The sequence below is a fragment of the Battus philenor genome, unplaced genomic scaffold (assembly GCF_028537555.1).
Source record: "Battus philenor isolate CCGP_79_NKW_IND1 unplaced genomic scaffold, ilBatPhil1.0.hap1 SCAF_14, whole genome shotgun sequence".
In the NCBI taxonomy this organism is placed as follows: domain Eukaryota; kingdom Metazoa; phylum Arthropoda; class Insecta; order Lepidoptera; family Papilionidae; genus Battus; species Battus philenor.
The window spans coordinates 2,474,978-2,485,503 of record NW_027181676.1 but is presented as its reverse complement, the minus strand read 5'-3'; the positions used below and the strand labels follow the sequence as shown (position 1 = coordinate 2,485,503).

The following is a 10,526-nucleotide window of genomic DNA, read 5'->3' as shown; positions in this document are numbered from 1 at the left end:
ATTAAATATTTATCAGTTTCAACAATAACACACGCAATAATCTAGGAGCGATAACTCAGCGGTAGAGAACTGAGACTTGCGATCGCAGTTCGCGGGTTCGATTCCTAAAACACAACTTTATGTAATTTACCCTTTGTGCATTACTTATGTAGGATTTCCACTACTCATAAACAAGTTTCCAGAGGATGGGCAGAAGCGTTCTCCGCGTAACATAATAACACACTGCGATCGGCAATACTCCTATCAAGCGTGGCGATTTTTTTTTATTTTATATAGATGAAGCATTTGACCTCTGTTTCGCCTGATTTTAAGCGATGACGTATCCTATTTACTAGGTTGTTCCATTCCTTGGTTGTTCGCTCTATAAAAGCAATAGCAAGCTACTTAGTGTGTGTGGAAGAAATTTCAACCGTATACAGACGTCGTGAATCCATACGTCTTTGTTGTCTGATGGGGGAATTATTTCGTTCCACTGCACATTATCCAAAATGCAGGTTGTAGTTGTGGTATATTCCCCCATAGGTATCTTTGAGAAAGGCCTTTGCTTTGCAGTGAGCATCTATGACGGACGATGACATCACACAATAATTACTGAATTCTAACAACATACTAATTCAATGTTAAATAATCAAAAGTAAAATGCGTTTTTACATCAATGATCAATTAAGAAATATAAAATTAACTTACCTAAAAAATGGCTTAACCACATATTTAGTGTGGCCTCTGACTTTAATATATGTATTAAAAGGGTTAGTATATCGCATTGGTTAATTCATTAAAATGTTATAAAAATAAGAGCATGTTTTACATAAGTAACATTAAATTAAAACTATTTACTTTTAAAATATATTTGTTATTCTTCATACTTCCATAATATATAACTAATACTGACTGACACGCAGTATACCCTATTTTAACAATAAGTAAAAAGGAAACTAAAAAAAAATTAGTCAGGATTTAAAAAAGGAACATTGAATATGCGTATACAAGTGGAAGTCTGTGCGTGATAATTGCAAGATGGCCACTATTTATTCTAAAAAATAAAATAAAAAATCGATTTGTAATACAGCTGATAAATATATATTTAATCTGTCTGGTACAGTTTTATTAGTATTAATTTTCATTATCATTTCAACCGTATGTAGATTATTAAACACAAATTTAAACAAATTGATTAAAAATAAAGTCATAAAGAATGATGCGCTAAGGATTTCTCTGCTAGATGGAATAAGAGATCCATAGATGAACAAAGGTAACGGACATGGCCCAGCGGATGGGCAAGTTGAAGTAGCAGCCACCAGCTCGAAGCTCTTGATTCGGTAGAGCGAGGTGCTGTTCAACTTATAGGTGATAATGACTTAGTTGTTATGAAACTTCTCAGTCTTGAACACCTTCGGCGAGAAGTGAATCTGTCTATTTTCTACGAGATCCATTTTGCGCAATTTGCTGCAGTATTCCTCGACCTCCCACAATCCCCGTTTCTCTTCAGAATGAGATGGAAGTCGGCCTTGGAGACGTACTAAGCTTTCTAAACTTATTTTTCTGATCCGAACAGCCCGTGTATGGAACAATCTGCCGGCTTTCTTAGAAATATAACTCAGGTCTCTTTAAGGTCTGGGTGAACAGGTATTTCCGGACTAAGTGCTTCATCTCAACTGGTCAAGGGTGGACTAGTAAGCGATAAAAGTTGGCAGTTCTCATGTTACGTAGAATAGATCCCCGCTGGGGTGTTAAAGTTTTGGAATGGAGACCAGAGACCAGCAAGCGTTAGCTGTCCAACCACCAGAACAGATGATCTAGGTCGCTTCAAATCGGTAATATTGTAAACCTGACGAAGATCTATGTTCAGAAGTGGAAGTTTATATCTAAAGTAACCACCATGATGATTACGGGCCATAGGTATACCTACTCATTCGCAGTTCTGCCAGCAATAGCAGACACGACCTTGCCACACACGTCGTCTGTCCATGTTCATAAGCTGAAATGATGATAAAAAGAAATGTAGAAAACTTAATCTATTTGATTTTGTCTAACAAAAAAAAAGTTGTAAATGACAAGGTATTGTTGAAACTAAGTTTGTTAAACAAGCAGAAATCAGGTGTAAGTTGAACTTTGCTTTGTGACGCACAGCTCCCGCAGCAGTTGTGGAACTGGTTACTTGTTTACAACGAAATATGTAAAACCGTTTTCTAGGTGAACCGGCTTGTGCACGCGATCGGCACCTGACCAATCCACACTTATTTAAACTCGAGACACACTAAAAAGTTTTTACTTTTAAACTCTTTGGTTAAAAAAAAATTCTGTTAGCTCTTAGAATTCTGGAAACTGCATTAGTCTTGAAACTTTATACATTTTTTTATTTATTCATATTTGCTATAGTAAAATAAAATCCATTACGCGTTTACTGCTCACATTGAAAAGAGTAAATATCATCATCATGCACTTTGGAAACAGGTGGAAATAGGACTAAAAGCTCTATCGGTTTTAATATACACCTGGTTTGATATCATTTTATGTATTGTTTAATTTATCCATAAATAAATAAGTATTACCTAATGATAAAAAGTAAAAAAAAAAAACGTTTTATTAATACGGATTTCTATATATTGAAAGTAATTATTGTATTCTATCTCTCCCTGCAAAATTTTTACTGCCAGAAGTTATTGGCACATTAGCACACTGATAGAGTAACGAAGTGATACATGATGGGATATTAGTGTAAAAGCTTTCAAGTTTTTTGCTGATAAATATAAGCAATTAATGTAATCTTTTAAAGCACACACACCGATGATCGAGCATCCTGTATATGCTAAAAATAAAAATATCGTGATCGTATACGTCAAAAGATAAATGTTAAGTGTCCAATTTGATTAAAACTAAAATAAATACTCGTTTATAATGACATACTTTAACTTAAAATATAGCTTTGAGAGAAAAACACAGAATTCAGAGGAGTTGTTTTCAAGATTACTTTCATAAATACGTTAATAAGTTATCTAAGTTATCTCTTAATCAATATTTTCTAACCTTTTATATGCCATGTGCAATTTAGCCTTTCTAAAATACTTAGGCCTTTATGTCTAAATATTTTTTATATCAAAGGTAAAGAGTTTAACTCGTGTCGACACGTCGAGTCCTCTTTCGAATTCCCTCTCTCAATCAAATTGTTCTCCTGGCGGGCGTGGGTACCACGTTGGGAAACATTGTTCTAACTCCTATAGTAAGACACAAGCGCTGTATGTTATATAAGCATACAAACACAAGTATATTACGCATTATTGGGATACAAATTAGTTGTACCTGCTAATATATTGTAATTAATGATATATGTTTTTTTTTTAACTTGCTTACTTTATGTTTACTTTTCCTCAGTTTTATCTTAAAAATAATTTTACATGTTTAAGTGTGTATGTGTTGTTGTAACAAGTAATAAATGTTTATTTTATACTGCCCCAAAACAACAATGTAAAACAAGGTTAGAAAACTGGATTTTAGGGTCAAAGATGGGTTGCTGTCGACTTTTTGCTCTCATTTTGACCTTCAATAAATGCCTGGGCTGTGGTAGTCCAGTGGTAAATTCTGAGGTATGCGATCGTTGGTCGCGATTTCGATATAGTCTTTTATATAATTTACATTTTGTGCATTATTTGTATAGGATTACCACAGCCCACAAATAAGTTGCCAAAGGATGGGCAGCAACTTCCTTTATGTATTATAATATCATACTGTTATCGCAATCCTGCCTGCCCTATATAAATTTATATAAATTCTGCTTCTGTGGAAATAAAAGACAAAACGAAAATTTAAAAAAAATATATAAAAGAGATTAGAAAATAAAAAAAATGTTTCTTAATTCGTCTTCGACTTATAGATAGCTAAGTAATATTGGTGACAGTTATCAATAATATAACATGGATACGTACTCCTTGACAACAGAGAATTCTTTAGAAAACATGTTTGACATGAATGTTGCCATAGTTATTTTCTATTGCATCATCTTGTCCATCCAGTTTGACCGCTAGGACTTCGTTCTTTATGTTAATTAATGCAGTTTACACACCACATAAACGATATACTTGTGTATAATATTCATTATGCATTATCATAGCCTTGAATGTCATTTAAACATATAAAATATTATATTAAAATGTATGCTACTATATTTTAATCGTTTTAAATAACAGATTAAAAATAACTATTCAAATATGTGATTAAAAAAAAATTGTTGATAATAAATCTTTAATGTGATTGTGTAGAAGCCTTAAAGGAGTGAACATAGCTCATTCTCTGTCTAATTGACATGTACCGTACACCCGATTCAAAATGTAATAGTTTCAGAGATATCAAAGATTTAATTTTTATTATGAAAAATAGGCTCAAAAAAATTGTTGTTAAATATTTGTCTAAATCTCAATAAAAACTTAAAATTAAATGAAAACTTTAAAATAAAATAAAATGAAATAAAAATTTTAATAAAAACTCAAAATAAAAATTAATAAAAACTTAAATTTTAAAACCATAAGGGAGTAAAAAGAATTGAGGTTACATTGCCTAAAAGGCATAGAATACAAAAAAGTTTTTTTATACAAGTATTTGTATGTACATTAAAAAAACTTTTAATTTAAAGAGTCTACAAATTAAAAAAAAAACGGATTCTCCGTTTTCTACTAATTTATATTGTCAATATAGAGTTTCAATTAATTGTTTACATAAAAATAACTTCTTAGTGAATTTATCTCTGTCCACCATTTTCAATGACAGGCGTTTTTTTTCTTTTATATAGCATTTGGCCAAGCCTTGGGAACAAAAAAAATAAAGCAATGCGTTGTGGTGTTGTTAAATTATGGCCCCAATATTTATATACGATTTTTTAAATTTAAATTTGGAAAAACACGTTAACATTTTAATTTTTTTTGTTTTTGTTCTATTGAGCGATGAACTATACTGCAATACGCCGCCCCTTTTTGTTTGTAATTAGAATCTGTTTATTTATTCCAGGCTCGCTAAAAACCTGTGCACAAGAAAAGGCAGCCGCCGGGCTAATACCGGTAACCGGCTGGAACACGCGGTGCTTACCCACATACAGCACGTGCCCTAGACAGCTTGCCCGGCCTCTCCTCATCTCCATCATCATCCATATCCCCTTCTTTGGCTCGTACTGACTCAGTGCACACCAGCAGCAACAGCAATGGCCCGTGGTGACGAATTAAAGACCGCCTCCAAGGCAAATTACGCCTGCAAGCAATTCGACATCACCGCTCCAATTAAGTAAGTTTATAACTGTTAGTAATCCTCGAAGAATTGTTCGTATGATGTGACAGTGGTCGGGGTATATCTCTTGTGTACCTGATTGGGTCCACGAGCGTGTATACAGCGTGGGTAGATCCTCCAGAAGGTGGACCAACCGTAGCCAAGATCGAGGGAAGTCTCTGGATACGGACAGGGCAAGACCAGACATTGTGGCGATCTATTGAGACAGAACTATGTAGTTAATGTTTTTAGATCGATTAATTTTTAGTTTTGGATACAAATTAAAACTAATCCTAATTTAAGTGAAGTAAATGATTTGATTTTTATTAACGTCAATTAGTTACAGCTTGGGACAGGTCTTTAACTTTGCTATATTTTTCAATAGTTCGTTAAAGTGCTTTAACAAAGATATGAAATAAATAGCCAATAGAAAGTTTTGCGCTTTGTCGATTCGTAATTAACACCGTCATTATTTCAGTAAGATGTCCACGGAACGTAGGCGTTCTCACACATTTCTAATAGGACTGGTAGGAAGTGGCCTAAATACAACATCTTCTGATGATCTTAACAAAGCCGTTTGTTTACTTTATGAGTGGACGTTTTAATCGGCTCTTGCCTGTCTGTGGTCTCCAAATTTTTAATTAAAAGTTTCTTTTTGCGTTGCAGAAAGCCTGCGGCGTTCGAGGTGAAGCAGCAAGAAAAGAAAAAGGACTACGGGGCGTGGGGCCCCATATTCAAAGACCGGAAGAACTTCAACGACATGCATTTTTGCTGAACCTGGTCATCGACGAGCCAGATCATTACTAACGATGCACGCATCCATACAACATTTAGTATCGCAAAATTGTATTACATTCAATAAACACGTCGTCAAAATTTAATTGAAACTCATTATTGTTTTATATAGCTTCTCTTTGCTTCTATCTAATGGTTTAGGGTTATTTTTTCTGCGTACTAACAAAACACATGTATTTCATTTTAACAGATTAAACAGCTTCATTAAAGGGTTATTAGATCTTTTTGTTACGCGACCTATAATAACTGATGAAGAGAGGAAATAAATTTAGATTTTCGGAAAATAATGAACGAAATTTGTTCAAGCTTCCCCAGTGGACAGATAGACAAACATTGGTTTTTTATCTGTGATATTATTAATATAAAATTTTTGTAATGATTCGGTTTGAAGATTTGATAATAAATATTGATTAGAATATCTTTGTACTTTTAGTCAATTTCTTTCAAATTAGATTGTGGGTAAGTAACTTAGCGAATTTGCTAGTTTAAGTGGTAGCAGGCAGGTCACAGAGAGGGCAGAACAAATGACCGTTGTGGCCTTAAAGTTCTGAAGACCACAGACCAGTAAGCGTGAAAGTGTACATAGTCATTGGCAAAGGTTATCCAAAAATGCTTGATGCATACCGCTTCCAATCCGTCCTATTGGAAACCTATAGAGGAACGAACTGGCAAGCGCGACGAAGGAAGGCGGCGAAGGAATTCCACTTATAAGGTGAACAGATGACATTAAGGTCGTTAAATGTCGCTTCTTTCCGTTCCGAGGCCTATGTCAATGAATGTCCTACGGGAATTGATGATGATGATAATAAAAGTACTTTGTCTTGCAATGGTTGATGAAATATGTACATATACGATTCGAAGTATAAATACGATGATATTCAAACAAAAGACATTGTATAATGTCATTGACCCGACAAATGCAAAAATAAAATATATTTCGAACGCGAAACGAACAGATCAGACTGTTGAATGATCAACCGTTTTATAAATGTTCATCAACGGAGGTGTTGGAAGATGTGAAGAAATAATTATAAATGTATAAAAAGAGTGATGAGGTATAGAGTGAGGTAATTCACTAATAAGCAGTTGAAGTTTACTAATAGTGAGGTTTTTGGGTTTACAAACCCCATGAGCATAGTTATTACGTCCGATCTTGCAAGTGACAAACCTTTACCTCTAATGCATGTCTCTATGAAGAAAAAATCAAAACTTTTTTTATACTTTTAGTCAAAAACGCGTGTAGTTAGTAGTAGTATAGCGTTGAGTAAATTTTTTGCTAGTCATACCAAATTTTATCATTAATATGACAGTCTCAATGTCAGCTCACTCGCACATCGAGCCAACGTCAAGCCTGATACACCGAACATGTATCGCACGCACCTGCCCGCTTAGCCCGCGTTCAAACGAGGGCGGTCAGGCGAGGTGTTCTCTTGTAAAATGTTACTATTAGGCAATGCCGGCGACATTAATTATATAGTTGTTTTATAGAAAAGAGTATATACGGGTTATTTATAATTTAAAAGCTAGAGATTCCCAGAGAGATGTTTTTAAAGAAATTGGTATTTTAAACGGTTGCTCCGCAATACATTTTAATAGAATATTATTTATGCGCCATGATTTAAATCCACACGATAAATACAATAAATCAAAAGAATCTTACATCGCCTAAATTTCGTCTTCAAAAAGTTAATAAATCCTTCATGGGTCTGTATGTATATTTATGTATAAAGTTCCTAAAGATATCTTAAACCTTACTTTCCTTAGTTTCTTATTTTATTATAGCATTCAAGAGTTTTTAGCTCATCGAAATGTTTGGTACTTGGTTTGTTGACTCATTTACAAGATTGATATTATAATGTACACATGAAAAGATTTTCAATTTTATTTAAAATAGTAACTGTTGAGTTTCTGTCCAGTTCTTTTCAATAGATCAGCGTTCCGACCCGGTGGTAGCTTAGAAAAAAGAATGCAAAGAAAAAAGATTTGTTGAATTGTGAAATATTTATTGGCCTGTTCATGTTATTTTCTCCAGGGCGGACTTGAAGACATTGCGTATTACTTACAATAACATTTGTAACTATAACTTATAGGTTAATGGTCACATTTAAGCATTTAAACCTCTATGTGAAGTAAACAATTTAGTTAACTGCAATTACGGATAACTTCTCTGCAGTTAGTGTAACTTTAAGCTGTTAAACTGTGCAATGTGTTTAATAGCCCTAACGAAGACTGTACCGGTTTATGTTTGTTAATTGCTTCTATTAAAAGTTGTTGTAACTCCCTCTAAATGTTAATAGTCAATACGTATTATAAATACTATTTATTATAAATAATGCTAATTAGGCTTTTAGATAGTAAATCTATTGAAAAGAGGGACATATTTATATAAATTACATGATGAAATATATATTCGCATCTGAATTCTATGATCTTCATATCAGGAAACCCATATCCTATATATAATATATATGTATATTTCTTCTTGACACCAGGTTTATTATGAAGTGAGTTTTTTTTTAAAATTTAATCTGTAGTTATTTGTTCATGGTACATTCCGAGATATGGTCTTCATCATCATATAGGTACAGAACGTCTACTGCTGGAAATAAATGTCCCTGGTTGAAGAAGTGTGTTTTTATTACTCAGGATATAATTAATAAATTTATTCTTTTTTTCTTTTTAGCCAAAAGATGAAAAATTTCACAAATTTTAGAACATAAAATTACACACATCATGAGTGCTTTTATGTTCAAAAACTTCCTGCATCAAAGGGTTAAAAAGCATTTTATTATAATTGCGTTCATGCAAATGGAGGCTTTTAAGTTTTTACTCATCATAAATGAATATCAAACAAAGAACAAACGTATGAGGAATTAAAACAGAAATGTACAAATGAAAGTGGATATCTCTACATTTTATGTCTCTCAACGTTTGTTCAAATTGTTATAGCGTGAATATTTAGTGAATGAAATTCGGTGTTAAATTTTGCTTTAATTTATAATGATGGTAAATAAATTTCATTTAATTACATGCGGTAATAGGATACCGTTTTTAGACGCTTTATAAACAGAGGTTGAATGGTAGACAATTATTTATTGATTTTTATATATAGGTACACCAAGGGTAGATAAAATAATACAACAATACTAGATAAGTGTAGATATGAGTAATAGTTCTCTCAATCCGGTGTTACCATTATAGCATATTAGTTCGATAGGTCGACAACGAGTTGGCAAAAAGAAGCGTGTGGTTAGTACTCGAGTATAGTTAACAATGAACGGTCGTATAAGGTAGGTGCGATCTTTTTTATAATAAAGGTCGCCGCAGATACTTAAAAAAAAGTTTTAAACTAAGCGCCATTAACGACCTGCACTCTCGTACCTGCGGTTTTGTTATTATTTTATATATATAATAATAAAATTTAAAGGATTTTGAACTTTATATAAAGGCGACAAGCGATGTTACTTGACTTAGTATTTTGGGAGCTAGATTCAAATAGCGCCCGCGCGGGATTCAAATTACTTTTCGAACATATTTTTTTTGGTTTTATTCTAGAATATAATTCAAAATTTTTCGAATGTACGAGAGTATTATTTTTGCTGTCGCCGGGCCACCAGTATTCGACCGGTGGGCCGTATACGGCCCGCCGGCCGCGGTCTATGCATCCATGTTCTAGAGTGAAGACAACGGGCCTGGACAGGACCTTTAAAGTTTATGGAAAATGCTGGATGCAGAACGCTTCCAACCAGACTTATTTGAAATCTGTAGGGAAGACCTATCCAGCAGTGACGTCATATGGCTGAAATGATTATGATGATATGCCTTACTTATATTATTAAAAAAAAACTTTTTTTTCTTTGTATCTCAATAGATGAGTAAAACACAAATAAACTATTACTGGCGAGAATAAGACAGCGGCGGCGGAGAAAAAAAAAGAAAAATGTCTGAAAGACATTTGCTTCGCGCTGCCCATGGTCGCTATTATACAAAGGCGCCTTCTCAGTTCTTTATTACAGTGTGTCGTGTAGAGCGCATGTCTATACACACGCTATTCAAAATCTGCAGTTATTTACATTCTTAAAGGTCAAGTCAAATGAACTTTCAAAATGCAAACATTTATTTCGAAATGTTTATAAATATTTAAAACATCAAAATGATCAAACACAAAAATGATGCCTGATTTTCGAATATATTTACCGCCTGTAAATAAAACTAGCCCTATTTAGTCGTATAGCTTCTAATTTTAAATTAATTATACAGTAATAATTTTTAAAATTTAACTTCTGTCTCGTCTGATGTAAAGCGATGACGAGGTCTAGGATCCTTGCCTAGAAGAAAACTATTCACTCTAGTCTTAAAGACATAATTTTTAAATTCAAATGTGTGCCATTAATTTATATAATTATTCCCAGAGGATCATTTTTAGTGTCTAGTTGTGGATGTCATAAGATTAATGATAGAACATTCCAATTTAATAGAAA

The 10,526-nt window shown here is 33.4% G+C and overlaps 1 long non-coding RNA gene across 1 annotated transcript; it reads left to right on the top strand.

The window, feature by feature from the left end:
* Window positions 1–5,103: 5,103 nt before the first annotated feature.
* LOC137933855 (uncharacterized) lies at window positions 5,104–6,461 on the top strand. Its single transcript, XR_011109135.1, has 2 exons — window positions 5,104–5,268; window positions 5,917–6,461. It is a non-coding gene; the product is annotated as an uncharacterized lncRNA (long non-coding RNA).
* Window positions 6,462–10,526: the final 4,065 nt, after the last annotated feature.